The following is a 17722-nucleotide window of genomic DNA, read 5'->3' on the forward strand; positions in this document are numbered from 1 at the left end:
GCACGGCAACAGCACATTTTGTGGCTAAGGAGTAAGGACCTGGGTTCGAATCCCAGTCCTCCACATACCGGCTGCATGCTTTTCTTGGCCTCTCTGCACATCAGTCGGGCGGGGATAGTAATCAACCACCTTGTGGGGTTACTGTGAGTGTTCAGAGATTTAAAGTGCTTGGTTCAGCGCCGGGCACAATGCAAATTAGGACGATGATCATTTTTATTATTATTTCCCTTGGGTGGTGCGCCCTGGCCTAACAGCCTGTTGGAGAAATTGCACCACTGGAACTCTGGGGTTCAAAGCAGGAGCCGCTGGAAGCTGCAGAAGCCTGGTAACCGGGACATTAGTCTTGTATGACCCCAGCCCCAGACCTCACTGGTCAGGAGAGGCTGTCCACCCGCCCAGCGATCTGTCCCCAGTCCTGTCACAGTCTTGTCACGGGACACCGTGTTGCCACCGCCCCAAAGACTGATGCCAAATGGGCCTTGGACAGAGAAACCAAGCCCCTGGCTTAGGTGAAGACTAGTTTTTGAAGTTTCCTTTGATTTTGGTGCCCATGCTCCGCATCGTGTACAGCTGTCTCATATGTAGATACTTTGTCTTCTAAGCTTTCCTTATTTGAGGAAATCTTCAGGCTGAGAGGAATTCTCTCTGGAGAAGCCAGGATTCGATCCCCAGCTTCCCTTGCAGCTAGGACGCAGCCCCATCAATGAGCCACGCCCACGCAAGCCCTTGATTCAGAGGTAAAGAATATGCAGGAACAGGCTCAGCGTGGGGGAGAGGGGGAGGGGGGGCTCCTGTCCTGCTCGCCCTGGTGAAGCAAATACGCCTACTTTCGGGTGAAGATGTCGGCTGAGGCTGCAGAGCCCGCCCAGAGCTGCCGGGTCCCGTTCCCAGGGCAGAAGTGGCATCAGGGCGGTGGCCACTGAGATGGCCATGGGGCTGAGCTCCTGCCACCTGAGGTGTGGGACGATTTTAGGCACGGATCCTGGAAGACCAGCCTTGCTCTCTTTCTCCAGCTCCCTAGAGCTTTCTGTGGATCACCCAATAACCAATAATTCCCTTTCAGCTTAAACTAGCCCAGGTATGTTATGTTCACGAACAAGAGGACTGAGTGATAAGCCACCGACTGACCCATTGCCTTGAGCCGGGGCCCCCCACTGAGCACTTCACTGCGTCTTTCCCGAGCCTCACAGCCCCGAGGACATAAGCGACTTCAAAGAGCCAAGCTGCCTCGTGTCGCAGCCTCAGGCCAAGCCATTTGAGGCCAGCAATGGGTCTCTTCAGAAGAGACAGTAATTTTTAGCCTTCAAACCTAAAATGTTTGAATCTCCAGATCTTCTCTAGAAGGGACTGAAACACCTGCTGGGGCACTAGAGCTACTCAGGCCCTTGAAGGTGCTCCCCGGGCCACCTGGCGCAGGCTGGGGATCCCTGGGTCCTCTGCATCCCAGCCCCCTCTCGGCCTGATGCCGCTGGGTCCGAAGTCAGAGGCGGCTGCACCCCAGGACTCCTGGGGAGGGGTGCGTACCTCCCCGGCAGCCCCCTCAGTCCCGTGAATCTGGGGCTCAGTCCACCTCCCAGCTGCAGGCAGAGACCTCCCCACTGCTCAGAAGAGAGACACTGCCTTAGACTCTGTGTGTGGTGTGCGTATGTGTGTGTGTGTGCATGTGTGTCTATGTGCATGTGTGTGTGTGCACGTACACGTTCGTGTGCGGTGTGTGTGCACATAGGTGTGTGTGTGCATGTTTGTGTGTGTGTGTGTGTGTGTGTGTGTGTGTGTGTAAGGTGCTCTTCTCTTGGGCACAGTCCTTTACTTCGGTTTCTAATTTTATTACATCAGAGCTCTCCACTGAACATTCAGGATATTCAATTAATCCCATCTATGCACGAGTCAGTGCCAGTACCACCGAAGGGACAGTTGTACTCACTCTGTCCTTCAGATGACCCCTGTCCCAAGTCAACGTCACAGAGCAGTTAACGCTTTCTGTGAACAACACTTTTGAACTCCTTGGTTACTTCCTCCGAGCCACAGACAGAACCCAAGTTCTGGAACCAGACATTTGTTATGCTCACTTGTGAGGAACATATATAATGCACGTGACAAAACGTGTGCCTGTGGGGCCTCTGGCGTACAAGGGACAAGGTGAGCCTCCAGCATCACGGACGGGTCCCGATGCCCCAGCCCCGGAAGAGGGTGTGACGAGAGGGTGGGTGCTGGGTGGGCAATGAGCAGGCGGGCAACGGGGAGTGGGGTGGGGGTCTTCTCTGAGGCTGGCTCGCCGAGAAGGCAGTGACCCCACAAGGAGCTGGTGAAACAGCCAACGCCGAGGAGGACAAGGACACCCGGGTGTTCTAGAGAAGGGGAGCTGAGTGTGGCAGGTAAGAAGGTAAGGACAGGACGTAATTCATGGGCCCCCATGCAGAACGGAAATGCAGACCCTTGTTCAGAAGTGATTAAGAACTTCCAGGCAGTGACAGCAGAGTCAGGAGCAAGCCTGGGGCCCTGTGCGCTGCAGATGGGTCGCCCTGAAGCTGGCCCTGAGTGAGGACAGGGGTTGAGAGGTGGGCAGGGTCAGACCACGAGGCCTCGGATTTTATTCCACCCGTAATGGAATGGCCACAGGAAGGACCCAAGCCGCGGCAAGATCTGACATGGTGCCCGTCCTTGGACCGCGGCCTGGCTGCTGGGAGGAGCCTGTGCTGAGGAGGTGAGGGCAGGTGGGGGGCAGGAGGGGACCAGGGAGTGGCTTGCTGGGACCACAGGAGAAGAGGTGGTGGGAGGAGGGTGGGCTTTAGAGAGAACTGATGGATTGGCTGCAGGCGGGGAGGGGACGGAAGCCCTAGAACCCCGCCTGATTTGCAATTTGAGGCGCCCCTTAGCCAACCCCGTGGGAGCACTGAAGGGCACCCTGTCCCAGGGAAGCAGCACCTCTCCCGCGGACACCCGTTCTCTCCCTCCTCACAGAAGTCTCGTCGCAGCTCACGCCCAGCGACGATGCTTGCTGGAGACGGGTCACAGTCAGGGGCCATCCTGCCAGATGCTAAATCTCCCCCGCAAGAAATCCAGACACAAAATGTGCAGTGGCCACCGTCCAAAACCGCTGTGTACAGAGCGGCACCGAGCCCGTGAGGACAGGAGGTGCCACAGCGGGAAACACTGGAGCCCGACGACGTGTTGACTTTGGCAAGCTCCTGCGTGTCTTGTCACGGAAATGGAGTTTATGGAAATTGAAAACGGGGATGAGAGGGCTAAGTGAGGCTACCCTCTCCGACCGTCATCCAAAGCGATGTTAGGAAGGGCAAGAGTTACCATTTCCTGAGCACGTGGGGCATACAGGGGACGGTCAAATGCCCTGGAGACTTCCCACACATCATCTGACTCAGTCCTTCCCACCGTCCTGTGACGTTAGTGTGATTATGCCTCTATTTCAGCTGCTGAAAACGGGGCTCAGAGAAGCTGAGTGATTTGTTCAATATCACACAGGCAGTTAAATGAAGCCCAAATTTTATTATTATTTTTTAATGTTTATTTATTTTCGAGATAGAGAGAGTGCAGAGCGCGAGCGGGAGAGGGCAGAGAGAGAGAGAGGGAGACACAGAATCGGAAGCAGGCTCCAGACTCTGAGCTGTCAGCAGAGAGCCCGATGCGGGGCTCGAACTCATGAGCTGTGAGATTATGACCTGAGTCGAAGTCAGACATTTAACCGACTGAGCCACCCCGGTACCCCAGTGAAGCCCAAATTTAAAAAACCAGGTGGCAAATCTTGTGAGCATTACGATTGGGCTTAGCGGGCCACAAGAATCCTGGCGCCCTTGCCGGTGGCTGATACGGGAGGGAGCATGGGACCCGTTTGGGGCAACGAGTCCGGAGAAAAAAGGTGTGGGAGCAGGGGCTTCTGGAAAACACTCTCTCCCTGTGAGTCTATCACCTCTCCCCCCTGTCTATCGGCATCTTGTAGGAAGGTAAGGTGTGTGGCCCGGGGCAGCCTTTTAAGATCCATGAGGTGACAAGGACAAAGCCAACCCGCTGAAGATGGGAAACGGAACTTGGAATGTGTGGCCACTGGCCTGTCAAACCAACCTCAGGACCTCCCACCTCCAGATTTCTTGAGTGAGTGGAAAATGTCTTTATGGTTGGAAGTCACTGTTAGGTAGTTATTAGTTACTTCCAGTTGAACACCTCCTAACATGAATCCTGGGCTGGTCTAACTTCAAAGCCCATGACTTTTTTTTTTTTTTTTTTAAGTTTATTTATTTATTTTGAGAGAGACAGAGACAGTGTGAGCGGGGGAGGGGCAGAGAGAGAGAGAGAGAGAGAGAAAGAGAGCGAGAGAATCTCAAACTGGCTCTGCGCTGTCAGCATGGAGCCCAACATAGGGCTTGATCCCCTGAACCGGGAGATCGTGACCTGAGCTGAAATCAAGAGTTGGACGCTTAACCGACTGAGGCACCCTGGCGCCCCCAAAGCCCGTGATTTTTTTCCTGTTACACCCCAATGTTTACATGGGGGTCCAGCCGTCATCCGATGGCCACGGTCAACCTAATGCCCAACAGTTACAGAAACAATTGGATTTAGAAACTGAAAAGAAAACTCAGTTTAAAGAAGGAGAGGTGGTCAGTTCAGCAAGATCAGAAATCTGGCTTCTGGCCTTAATTGTTCTTGGCATGAATCCTAGCATCACAGAACTTCAGAGCTGGAACAGACCAAAACAATCATCTGGTCAAGCCCCGTATTACAGGTGGTGAAATTGAGCCTTTGGGAGGCTAAGGCTTGCCTCAAGGCCCACAGCATCAGCCCCCAACTGGAACTCGGCTCTACCAGTCGGCTCTCAGACAAGTGATCTTCTCCTTGCTCTCCACACAAACTCCTTATCGACTTTGTCCCAAACTCTGATTGGCCAATCGTCTCAAATCAAAAAGAAATTGTCCAGCGCCTGGGTGGCTTAGTCAGTTAAGCATCGGACTCTTGGTTTCAGCTCAGGTCATGATCTTGTGGTTTCCCGAGAGCCCAAATTGGGCTCTGCGCTGGTAGCACAGAGCTTGCTTGAGATTCTCTCTTTCTCTCTGCCCCTCCCCCACTTGTGCTGGCGCGCGCCCTCTCTCTCTCCCTCTCGAATAAATAAACTTAAAAAGAAAGAAAGAAAGTAAGAAGTTCTCAATTGAATCACATTCTTGTGACAGGATAAACCTTGGTGTCATTGACTGAGGTTTCTTTCATGCACATTTCCCTGTTGTATCAAGTTGCCTCCCTCTTCCGATGACTTCAGCAGCACACCCTGCCCAGAAAATAGAAAGAGCCCAGAGACAGGGGGACAGGGTGGAGAGTGTCAAGTTCTTGGCTTTTCAGATTAAAATTGGTTCTTGAGTCTCATCACAGAGACAGCTGTCTTGAAAGCAAGTGTTGGACATTTGGAAATTGAGAGATTAGGCTCTGGCGGGATGCAGTCGACCATAAATTGGGAAGAGAAGAGCTGAGGAGTCAGAGCACCACGCGCCTTACTGAAGACTGCCCAGGCTGGAGAGAAAGGGAGCTCAGGTGCTGGAGAAGCCCTTTGAAGGTGACAGACGTGCAGGGAGAAAGGGCAGGGAGGGCAGTAGAGGCCCCAGAGCAGACCTGGTGACTCCAGCACTTCCGGGCACTGGCACGTCCCTACAGGCATCTGTGGTGGGTGGCTATGCGGTGGCACACACCGAGGCTGTCCTACCCAGTTTATGGGTGAACCAAATCACCCGAGGTCTCCCCACCAGCTGGGATGCTGGAGCCACCAGGTCTGAGATCTGCCTTTTTCCGCACCCATCTCTGATGCCCAACCTCTGCATTGCCAACCTCTGCCCCTACCTGGGAATAAACGCCTGCTGGGGTCAGAGAGCCACAGCTCAGGGATCAGGATACTTAGGACCCACAGTCCCCTTTGTGATTTTGCTCACATCCTGAAAACTCTCCCCCAGGAAGCTGGGAAACCCAGTTGTACCCACAGCTTTGGGAACTTAGACTTGGACCCAGGGGTCAGCGGCCGCTGGTGCAGCACCTCCACTCCCCCTGAGGCCCCAGGAAGACGGTGTCCAGGAAACCCGGCCCTCCCGCGGGAACTTGCTTCCCGATGCTGACCGCGAGAAGCGGTGCGTGGGAGGCACACAATTCCCCAATCTCCCGGGTGCCAACGCTGAACGCCCCCACCGGCCAGCCGGTCGTGGGAAGTTGTAGGTCCCAAGACCACCCTTCCACCCGTCGGCTGGGCTGGCGGAACCCTGCTTCCCCTGCCCCGCAGCGATCAGTGGGACCCGTGGCCCGCGCCCCCCACCCAGCGCTGCAGCCCAGTGTCACCTGCGCCCGGTGCTGGGCTCCCCGTGATTCCAGTTACTGGGAGGCCTCGGTGGCTTTTAGATCCTTCTGAATGACTTGCGGCGGGGCCTGCAGCCCCTGCGTGCGCTGCGCCCCAGCCCGCGGCGCCCACACAACGGCAGCCCGGCGGTGCACCACACCTCCTCCCGCTCCGGGCCCCTGGGAAGTGTCCCTCTGCCTCTGGGCCCTGGCAACACCGCCCGTTCCTTCCTTCCGGACAGACCCCCCTCCCCCACCCCCCCAGCGCCAGGGCGGCGTCCTGATTGGCCCAAGCCCAAGAGCAAGCTGAGCTCCCTGACGGTGATTGGTTGGAAGTGGGCCCGCGTGCAGCCTGGGCCACGTTCCTGGCTCGCTGGCTCGGGAGAGACCCTGAGAGACGCCCGTCCTCTCGAGACTGTGTCTGGATGTCCAGCTCGACGGGGACCCGGAGCCCCACGGGCCGAAGCTGGTGCCACCCTACCTTCAGCCGCCTGGTGTGAAATAACACGTGGCACCGTTTTCTGTGCCCGATGCCAGAAGCATCCTCGCTGCTCCCTGATTCTATAAATGCTGAAAACACCTCCGGGGCTTCTGCGGAGTCAAGTCCTGCTTTGGTTTTGCCCCGGCTCGCCTGGGGCATTTTCCTCTCTTCCTCGTTTGCACGCTCTTTGCTTGACCCTCTCTGGTGACCAGCTCTTTAGTGAGAATCACGTCTCGTTATGCTTCCACCCAAGTCCCCCTGCCGCCCAGAAGCAGCGAAGAGACTGGGGACTTACACGTGCTAATTCTTAGCCTCGCCTCTGGGCCATTATTACCCTGATTTTACATACGGGCGCGGTCACTGGAGCTCAGAGAGGTTGACGGGCTTGTCTGAGGTCACAAAGCTGGCAGCTGACAGAAACAGAAATCGAGTCCTTACTAGACAGTCTCGTGGCACCTGGGCTGCTCCACGCCCCTGCCTGGGGCCTCTGCCGTCCACCGTCTCACCCGCCCCTGCTCTTCACCATGTCCTCACCCTGACCTGGCTTCACCGTCCAGGAGCAGGAGAGGGAGACACCTCCACCGCCCGGAAGAGGAAGGAAGGGGGTGTGAGGTGTCGTTGTCACACAGCATCACAAACCACCAAGGTCCTCGGTGACACACGACGGCGATCTAGGCATCCCTGCTCCGCTGGCTCTAGGCTTGCCCACGTGACTCACTTAGGCCAGCGGGCACTGGGGAGAGTCCCACGTGATGGTTCTGGGGAGAACGCGTCTGTTCCCATCGATGTCTTGCACTTTTGCCATCGCCACGAGGAAAGGCTCCCTCGGAGCAGCTGCCGCCCCTTGAGCTGGGCCCAGAATGCACACACCTGGAGTGGAGTCATCCCTGAGCTCCGCAGGGAGAAGCTGAGGCTTCCAGCCACGCCCAGCCTAGAGCAGCGACTCCAGGCCAAGCGCGGACGCTGCGCGAGGCCAACTGACGTGAGCAGAGCTGCCCAGCTGCCCTTGTAGACGCTTATGAGGTGGCACGAGGTTCTGGTTCTCGGCGACGCGTGCGGTGGTGAAGATCCTCTGTGCTCGGTGAGCGCCTACGTTTTCGTGACTTGTATCGGTTTACCGCCTCTTTGACGCAAGAACTGTTTTGGCCTTTGGGTGCTATTTTTAGAAGATCTTGTGGGCCAAGCACTTAACAGAGGACCTGGTAGAGAGCAGACACTTGGTAAATGCAGTCGTGATGATGGTTTGGTGACGTTGATGATGGTGGTGGTGTTGGTGGTGAGGATGATGGTGACGATGATGGTGATCATGGTGGTGGTGATGGTTTGGTGACGATGGTGATCATGGTGGTGGTGGTGGTTTGGTGACGATGGTGATCATGGTGGTGGTGGTGGTTTGGTGACAATGATGGTGGTGGCGGTGGTGATGTGGTGATGGTAATTTTATCAGGCACTAATTAGAACCCTGGCTTCTCAGGGCCACTCCTGAGCTCCTGACTCCTCCACCGAAGGAGAACTTCCTTCTAGAGAGATCTTGGTGCTTCAGAAAGCCTCAGGCTTGCCACCCAGGTAGCAGCACCTCCTTCGTCTCAGGCCGATTCCACGGCAGCTGACCCAGGCCTGAGTGGCTCTAACGGCATTTACCTGCCCCTGTGTTTACCACACAGAAGATAACTCTTCAAAAAAAAAAATTAATGATATTATTATGGAAAATAAACAATCTGAGGCATCACAGAGAAATGTGAATTAAAATGAGCTGTGTGATGGACTTTCCATCTTGTTGTTTCTGGAAGGAGGCCAAGACCTGGAAAATAATGAGGTGATAACAAGGAGAAAGAAAGGCTGTCATCCTTCTGCCACCTCCTAGGCCTTCTGGGGCAGGTTTAAGTCTCTCCTCTCTGTCCCCTGTGGGTTTCCTGGAGCCTTCTGCAGCTGAGGATAGTGCCGCTGTCACTAGAAGGGGGAGTGGGCCACCAAGAGGCACAGGTGAAAGCCAGATTCACATAGCCCGCAAGTGTGGTAGGTCCCCAGGGGAGAAAATGCTCAGGGATGTTCCATTCAAGTGGGAAAGATACTTTCCAAACAAATAAATGAAATGACTGCAGGTACTAACAAATGCTTTAAAGTAAAGAAGGCAAAAAAAAAAAAAAAAGAGAGAGAGAGAGAAAGAAAATGGTAAGAGAAACTTGAGGTGGGGAAAGGAGTGTTGGGGGTTGAATTATGTGTCACCCCAAAATTCAGATGTTGAAGCCCTAACCCCTTGTCCCCCAGAATGTGACCACATTTGGAGACTGGTCCTTTAAAGAGGTGACTGCATTGAAATGACTTCAGTAGGAAGGTCCCTAATCCAAAATGACACTGTCCTTATAAAAAGGGGAAATTTGGACACAGACACACAGGGAAACATGACGTGAACGGGAGCTGGGCCATTTCCTCGCCAAGGAGATAGGCCAGGAGCAGGCTTTCCTCCACAACCCTCAGAAGGGACCAGCCCTGCTGTCATCTTCACAGACCCCAGGACAGAACACGCAGAGTGAATTAGCTGAATTTCCAGGCTCTTTAGCAGGATTGCAGTTGTTTGCAACCTGTCAGTTACTGAAGGCCGTGCTTGAACTGGTAGAAACTCAGCCACTCCCTGCCCATCCCTGAAGTAGGTTCCTCGTCCCTCCCGGCCAGACTCCAGGCCTGTGGCTGCCTTGCTGGTGGTGGCTCGATAGGATGGAACGAGCCGAAAGGACAGGAAGCTTCCAGAAGAGCTTTACCACGGATCCTCCAGCTCTGGAACCTCTTTCAATCCCAGCCTCAGCCTTTGCTTGCCGAAGGCAGTCCTTACTGCCCATGGGAACCAACGTGAGCCGCGTGTGGCCGCGGACCCAGGACATACTGTAACCAGCCTGCCATCTTGCCACTGGCAGCCTCTGCTGCCACCACTGGAGAAACAAGTTCTCAATTTCCTTTCATCTTTGTCCACCACTCCAGCCGTAGAGTAATAAGAAAATACTTTTGACAAGGGTCAAGCTTGTGGATGACACTTTTTTGGTATAATGCTTAGCCAGTTACTTTGCATAAAGCTGGAAAGCGATCGCTCTGTGCCATCTGGCTGTGCTGGTCCTCAGCATAGAATGCCATCAGTAAGCGATTTAGAGGGCAAGAACGATCCTTCTACTAGGGTATACATATCTGAGTCCTCACCTTATACTGTTAGATTATAAGCATGCATTCTCAATACTTCTCTTCAGTTTGACACAGAATAATGGCCAGGCTTTCAGGGCTGCTCCTGTTCTGCCTTTATAGCTCTGAGTCTGGCCTCTTTCAACACCCCTGGTCCCAGGAAGGCAAGCTCTTTCTGTTTTATTTCCTGCATCTTCAAGGTCATACCCTTGAGCTTTGGCAGAAAGTCCATAAGGATTCTGGGCGGCTGTGTCCGGAGGGCCTCAAACTTGCAGAACTCTGAGCCCATTCTCGTTTTTTCTGGGCACAGATCCCCATCTCCTATGACATCCCTGTGACTAAAATGGGGACACACAGGCTGGAGGCAACATGGAGCCCTCATCCAAGGGCTGAGCAACTAGTTGAACAGCTAAACCTAAAATGTGTCCCAGAAGCAGATGAGTGTTAGTTCAAAGGGCTGTCCAGGGGAGGGTCCCCGCTGCCCTTGGCACTTTCTTGTTCCGTATTTGTGTAACACATGGATTCAGACACGACCGGGGCATAGAAAACATATTATCCTAATAGTTAAGAATCTGGGCTGGCACTGTACTGCTGGGGTGAATGAAAGCCAACTCTCTTGCTAGCTAAATGTCCTGGGGCAGGTTATTTAACCTCTCTGTGCCTCAGTTTACTCAGCTATATAATGGGGATCATAGTAGTTTTGCCTTTAGAATTGCTGAGTGGCCGGGTGGCTCAGTTGGTTGAGCGTCCTACTTCGGCTCGGGTCATGATCGCGCAGTTTGTGAGTTCGAGCCCCACGTCGGGCTCTGTGCTGACAGCTCGGAGCCTGGAGCCTGCTTCCGATTCTGTGTCTCCTCCTGTCTCTGCCCCTCCCAAGCTCATGTTCTATCTCTCTCTCTGTCTCTCAATAATAAGTAAACATTAAAACAATTTAAAAAAAAAAGAAAAGAATTGTTAAGAGTGTTAAGAGTTGGGACTTATGAAGCATCTAGAATTTACCATCTGGGTATTGGCTGCTGTTACCACAGCTACCCTGGTTGTAACAGGGGGGTGGGGCACTGGGGGACAGGAGGAGTAAATGCACCAGTGAGCAGAATAGCATCCAGAATATCTCACTAAGTCATGATGATGGGTGAATTTAATGGTTAAGCTGATCGTTGCGCCCCCAGTGTCTCGAAGTGGTATGGGGAGGAAATGTTCAATAGCAAGTTACACAGAGGTCAGCCACAGGGTGGGCTCCCCTCCCAAAAAAGCTTATGTAATTTCACTCTGTGCCCCTAGATATGGGTGATCGGAAGAGGGAGAGCATCAACCTTTGCCCTAGACAGACGGATCACACATGGACAGATTTGGGGTGCCCCCTGTAAAAAGAGTCCAGACAGGCAGGAACGTGTGCAGAGAGGGAGATGGTAATGCAGGAGCTTGAAAGCATGCGAATCAAAGTGAGGCTCACCGCAGTGGCAGATAACGCGCTTGCCATAGAGACGAAACACAACAGCTTATTACTTGCTCACTAAGTGATGCTTCTAAGTGGGGAGCAGCCCTCCTCCAGCAGCGGGGTGGGTGCCTCCCTTCGTGCTGAAGGAACGTGGGGCCTGTGAGTGGAAGGTTTGTGAAAGCCAGGTCTGCAAATGACCACATGGCCTGCGCTCACGTTCATCCCAGGGCCACACCGACCTTCAAGAGAGGGTGGGAAGTGCAGTCTGGCCAATGAGGCCAGAAGAAGAGAACTCTGTCATCAGCCAGTGACCCCTGTCACTCTGCCCAGTGTGAAGAAGGTCCAAGAAACTAAGGATGTCAAGTCTGAGAAAACTTGGGAGAAAACAAGACGTGTCTTCAAACAATGGAAGGGTCTTCTCACGAAAGAGAGGATCATCTCTGTGTCACTCCAAAGGGTAGGAGTCAAATCTGTGGATGCACAGACCTAGGGAAGCAGGTGGGGTGAATCGACCATCCCAGTTTGCCCAGACTCTCCGGTTGTAGCCCTGAAAGTCCCACCTCCTGGGAAACCCTGAGGGGTTTCCAAGGACCAGGGCACTTGGTCATCCTAGTTAGGGCCAATTTTGGGTTGATACAGGTGTGTCTAATCCTAAGAGTTCTCTCGGGCAGCTCTCCTTCCCCCATCCCCATCCCCACTCATTCAGATAGGAGTTATAGTGCTGTTGACTTGAGTTCAATGTTAACGAACCAATAATATATATTAAATACTGTGTCTTTAAGCAGAAATACATGTACATCAAGGTTGTGGGGTTTTTTTAATTTCTAAATTTTTGTTTATTTATTTTTTTGTGTGTAAGAGAGAGAGAGAGAGAAATCGTGGGAGGGACAGAGAAGAGGAAGACACAGAATCTGATGCAGGCTCCAGGCTCCGAGCTGTCAGCACAGCGGCCGACATGGGGCTTGAACTCACGAACCGCAAAATCATGACCTGAGCCGAAGTTGGACGCTTAACCGACCGAGCCACCAGGCGCCCCAAGGTTGGGTGTTGATTGAGGAAAATGTTCTGACCAGTGGCTTTCGGAAACCTAACCCTGTATTTCCCCTAGCAGCAATGGTGCGGTATTTGCTAATTCAGTGATTGTGATGACATTATAGAATGTAATTACCAAAAAATAACAAGGCCGAATATCTACGCAATGGAATATTTTTTGGCCATAAAAAGAAATGAAGTACTAATACATGTTGTAATGTAGATGAACCTTGAAAACATTACGTTGAGTGAAAGAAGCCAGTCACAAAGACCACATACTATGTGATTCCGTTTTATGAAATGTCCAGAATAGGGGACTCTCTAGAGACAGAAAGATTAGTGGTTGCTCAGGGCGGGGGGAGGGAAGGGGGTTGGAGAGCAGAGGAGCAATAGCTAAAGGGCACAGGGTTTCTTTGCAAGTGATGAAAATGGTCTAAAATTGGCTTGCGATGGGTGCACACATCTATGAATAAACTAAAAAAACACTGAATTGTGCATTTAAAGGGGTGAGTTGTGTGGTATGTGAATTACAGCTCAATAAGCCTGACATCCCTCTGCTCTTCACAGGGGGGCTCAGCCCCTGCCCCAGCATCGCTTGTGGGAGCAGCGCCCATGCCTCTCTCTCCGGCGCCACTCTCTCCAGAACGCTAGGGGAGTGGGTTCTCTCCTCACAGGAGGAAGACTTCCCAGCAGAGGTGCTGGTGCAGCCCGGGTGCTCCAGGAGAGCACATGTTCTCTTCTTTGCTTGTTGGAGCACAATTTAGAAGATCACCCCATGGACGTATCAGAGCAGGAAGCCAAGCAGCCCGTGGCAGTGATTCTAGATGACATAGCTGTACGTCTCTTCCGACCCGGAGAGCCTTGTATCAATCAGGAATGCTTTTGCCCACAAGTAACAAAGCACCTGACAAACAGTAGCTGAGCAATGAAGAGAGGTAATTATCTCACACGGCCAGGAGTCCGGAGATCTGCCGGCCCAGGATGGGCACAGGTGCTGGACGGCTTCCGCTGCCCCATCCCAGGCCTTCCACCTCGTGGTCATGAGACACCAGCAAGCCACGGCCATCACATCAGCACACAGAAGTGTTCTTTGGGGCAGGAAGGTGGCAGACGTGCACAACGGCATTTTCCTTACTTGACTTCGCCAGACTAGCTTGACATCAGGAGCCTCCAAAACCCCATCAGCCGGCTTGCCCTGTGTCTCATTGGCTGCAACTGGGTCACATGGCCGGTCTCCGAGCATCGTGGGATCACAGTGTTGTGCTTAGATCAAGCACGGTGGTGCCTTGGGAGGTTGACAAAATGGAACCCCTGTCTCTCTACCTCAACCAAATCCAACCGCTCCCAGCAAAGTGAGACGAGAGATGGGCAGTGGCTGCTAGGTGGGCCGTGACCGCCATGGGTGACGTAACGGGAGGCAGAGGAATATTGACGGTGTTCTCCTCCAGGGATACTATTTTGACATTTGGAGAACCACCAGAAGAGAGAGAGCGTTTCCTTGGTCCCAGGAGGTGAAGCATTATTGTGTGACTGGGTATCCATCTTGTGGCCACCTTCTGGCCTCTGTGTGCCCCTTGGCAACTCCTGATTCTCTGGGAGTGGAATGCGCTTTGAAACGCATGTGTTGGCATTGACGAGGCTGAATGATGGCTCATATCTGGAGATCTGATGCGTCTGTGATGAGCGGTCGGATGCCTTCCACATGTGTGTGCTTTCGCAGACACACACCCTAAATGTGCCCACCATGTCTTGTGAATACAGCAAAACAGCTGCAACCTTCGAAAAATTAATTGGTTTCTGGATCATTTGCATTTTTTATAGTTTGCCAACAAAAGATAGGGAGAGGGGAGGGAATTTATTAATGTTTGAAGAAATTCTCCAAAAGGGGAGGCAGCGAGCATTTTCAGCGAGACCCAGAGACGCTCATCTAAATACGACACCACGTTGCTTTCCTAGCGCCTCCCGGGCCAGCCCCTCCGAGGGGACAATTGATATGCAGCTCTAAAAGTAGACAGCTGCTGTGGGCGCCAGAAACCGCCTGGGGCTCACATTATTTTAGTCGGGGTCTGCATTATGGTTTGGTAACGGCCATTTTCAGAAAACAACCAAGGCAATTTCAGGATTTGCTGTCACAATAGGCACACTAAAAATAAAGTCAGCATAAATAGATTAAGAAATTGACAGAATAACAAGGCATAAAGAATTAGAATGAGTGCACTCGCTCCAGATGACAACCCAGTGCCCGGAGCCCAGGGAGACGGGGGTGGGGGAGGAGTCTGAGCTGCTGACTCGGTGGTTTCTCCGCTGCCTGACTGCGCGAGAGCTTTTCACGGGGACAGGGGGACAGCCGGCGCTTAATCTAATTCCACGTTCGTGGCGGCGGAGGCACTAAGCTGAGGGGGGGCAGCCACTTAAAAGTGGCTGACACCCCTTAAAAGACAGATTGGGAGTTTTCCGCAGCTGGCCCTCTAGTCCCAGAGGTGACTTTGGAGAAGGGGAGGGATGTGGTACAGAAGTGTTGGGGGGGGGGGAGGAGGAAAAATGTTTTTAATTCAGTTGTGATATTTGGAGAAAATAAATCTGTGGCAAACTAGCACGAGAGGAAAGAAGAGACAACTATGTGCTAGAAACGGACTGTGTCATCAGAGGTCAATACGTGCTAACTTTGGGGAGGTGGACTCTTCTGATCTAGCCGTTTCAGGCAGTCTTAATCAACTAGTCAGTGGCAGAGCTCTGGCTGGGGATTCTGCAATCCCTCCCCTCCCCCGCTCCCCAAACACACACATACCAGTGTGGCAGGAAGATGTCATCGCTTCTTTCCCACATCCCAAGCTGGGTGCCAGAGAGAAGCAGGCAGGGAGCCCGGGGAAACCCCAAATTCCTCATTGTCTTCACCCTTCACTGATTCTAAGCTGAATAGAATAAAGCGACAGACACTTTTTATCAGAACATCTTATGGCATTTGGGGGGGAACATCATTTCTCAACCAAGTTCCCTGGTGTTAACAGATGTTTGGCGGGGGGGAAAAAAAGGTGTTCTTAACGTAAGTTTAGGAAATTTCTGGGTGAATTTGCAGAAGGGCTTCTCAAAGCCCTTAATGTGATAAGGTGCTTTGTGGACCTTGCAGAAGGGATAGGATGGATGAGCTCCTCAAATGAATCTTACCATTAAAACTCACCCTTTTAAGAATTTCTTTTTGGTGGGCCACCTTGAGGGATGTCTCTGGATACTCACCACATGGTTTTCAGCCACCTGAATGTCCTGAAGGCAGTGCCTCCTCCTTGAGAGAGGTGGGAAAGTTAAGGACACAGCCCTCTGCACTCCTGCCTGGCCAGGGTCAGTTTACTTTGAAAAGGGTAACATTTTTATTGTGATTTTTTCCAGTTCGGGGTACCCATTCAGTTGTCTACAGGAGATGTGGATGAAAGACTGAGGACAATGGCAGGAGTTCTCCAGCTTGGGGAAGGAGGAGGGACCACAAGGTCAGTCTAGACCCTGCCTGCTGATGGATGCCTCGCTTGTGCCCCTCCATGCTGTGCTAGTATTTTGGCAGACCTTCATTACAGGTCAATAAAAGTTACATAAATGAAATGGGGCTCCGCTGCGGAGACATTTAATCATTTCATTAAGCATACTATTGTGTCCAGGTGGTCTGCCAAGTGTAGACCTGGTTATGACTTCATCTAATTCCTAACTGCTGGGGAAATAAGCGAGCGATTCCTCTGATGTTCCTCTCAGTACAGCCCTCCCCAGGCAGCTGCAAGAAGACAGGCGGCCAAGACGGGCTCTGCCGGAGGAGTTAACCTCCCGTGTTTTTGTAAGGCAGACAAGACTTCTAATCAATCTTTCTCTTGAAGGTTCTCTGGCCTGACTGGAATGAAGAGAAGACGAGGGGGGGAGGTCTTGTGCTAGGGTGGAGGGTGAGAGGATGTGGGGGAAATCTGGGTCCTCCAGCTTGGCCAGGGCTTCAGAGCCTCTTGGGTACCCAGTACTATGTTCCAGAGGGGGGTGTGCACTCTTGGAAAATGTGGTGGGCCCCCCTCCCCGACCTCTGGGAGATCTGTGCATGCATCTGCAGCCAGCCCCACTAGGGCGAGGCTCAAGAAGCTTTGAGGCTGTAGAAGAGCCGTCAGTACTGCCTGTGGTGGGGACCTACCAGTGAGCAGCACTCGTGGAGTGAGAGAGGATCCTGTCTGGGCATCATAGCAGCTGAGAATTTCAATACAGGACTATATGGTGAAAATCGAGATGCTCCCCAGAATAGACCCACACATAGATGGTCAGTTGATTTTCAGCAAAGGTGCAAAGGCATCTCAATGGAGGGAAAGGATGGTCTTTTCAATAAATGATGCTGGGACACCTGGATATCCATCTGCAAAACATGAACTTCCATCCAAACCTCACACTGTATACAAAGTTTATCTTAAAATGGACCACACACCTCAATGCGTATAGAAGAACGCTGTAAAACTTGTAGAAGAAAACATAGGAAAAAGTTTTGTGACTTTGGTTTAGGCAAAGATTTCTTAGCTACAACACCAAATGCAGGACTTGCATAAGAGGGAATCAAGGTGATAAATTGGATTTCATCAAGATGAAAAACTTTTGCTCTTCAAAAGAAAATAGAATGAAAAAGTCACACCAAGACTGGGAGAAAATATTTGAACAATACCTATCTGATAAAGGACTTATACCCAGATTGTATTTTTTTTTAACTCTCAAAACTCCACAACAAAGAAAATAAACAACACAATTAAAAACTAGACAAAAGATCTGAACAATTTACCAAATTGTCAGAAAACGCCAAAGAAGATACACAGGAAAGATGCTGAAAAAATTCACCACTAGGGAAACATAAATGAAAACCTTGATAAGATACTACTACACACCTACTAAAATGGCTAAATTAGGGGCACCTGGGTGGTTCAGTCGGTTGGGCTGATCCCAGGGTCCAGGGATCAAGCCCCATGTCAGGCTCTGCACTGACTGTGGAACCTGCTTGGGATTCTCTCCCTGTTCCTTCTTCCCCACTCACACTCACTCGAACTCTCATTCTCGCTCTCTCAAAAAAACAAAAAACAACAAAAAAACCCAAAACAAAAAGAATGGCTAAATTGAAAAGACTGACCATATCTAGTTCTGGTGAGGGTGCAGAACAATGGAATTGCAAATATAAGTCAGAAATAATTGGGTTACTTTCTAGAAAAAGTTATTTTGGAAGAGTGCAATATGACAAAATAATGGTTAATTTGATGTCAGGGACCTACCGCTCAGTGTCCTGGGTC

At 52.0% G+C, this 17722-nt stretch overlaps 1 long non-coding RNA gene across 2 annotated transcripts; it reads left to right on the top strand.

Moving 5' to 3' along the window:
- The first annotated feature begins 6634 nt into the window (after positions 1-6634).
- LOC109245353 (uncharacterized) lies at positions 6635-16032 on the top strand. 2 transcript variants are annotated; one of them, XR_002070830.2, is made up of 2 exons: positions 6635-7880; positions 15822-16032. It is a non-coding gene; the product is annotated as an uncharacterized LOC109245353 (long non-coding RNA). The 2 variants fall into 2 exon arrangements; XR_008422836.1 differs by having other exon boundaries at positions 6635-7781.
- Positions 16033-17722: the final 1690 nt, after the last annotated feature.

Source organism: Panthera pardus, unplaced genomic scaffold (assembly GCF_024362965.1).
Source record: "Panthera pardus isolate Hobbes unplaced genomic scaffold, ASM2436296v1 HiC_scaffold_17, whole genome shotgun sequence".
NCBI lineage: Eukaryota > Metazoa > Chordata > Mammalia > Carnivora > Felidae > Panthera > Panthera pardus.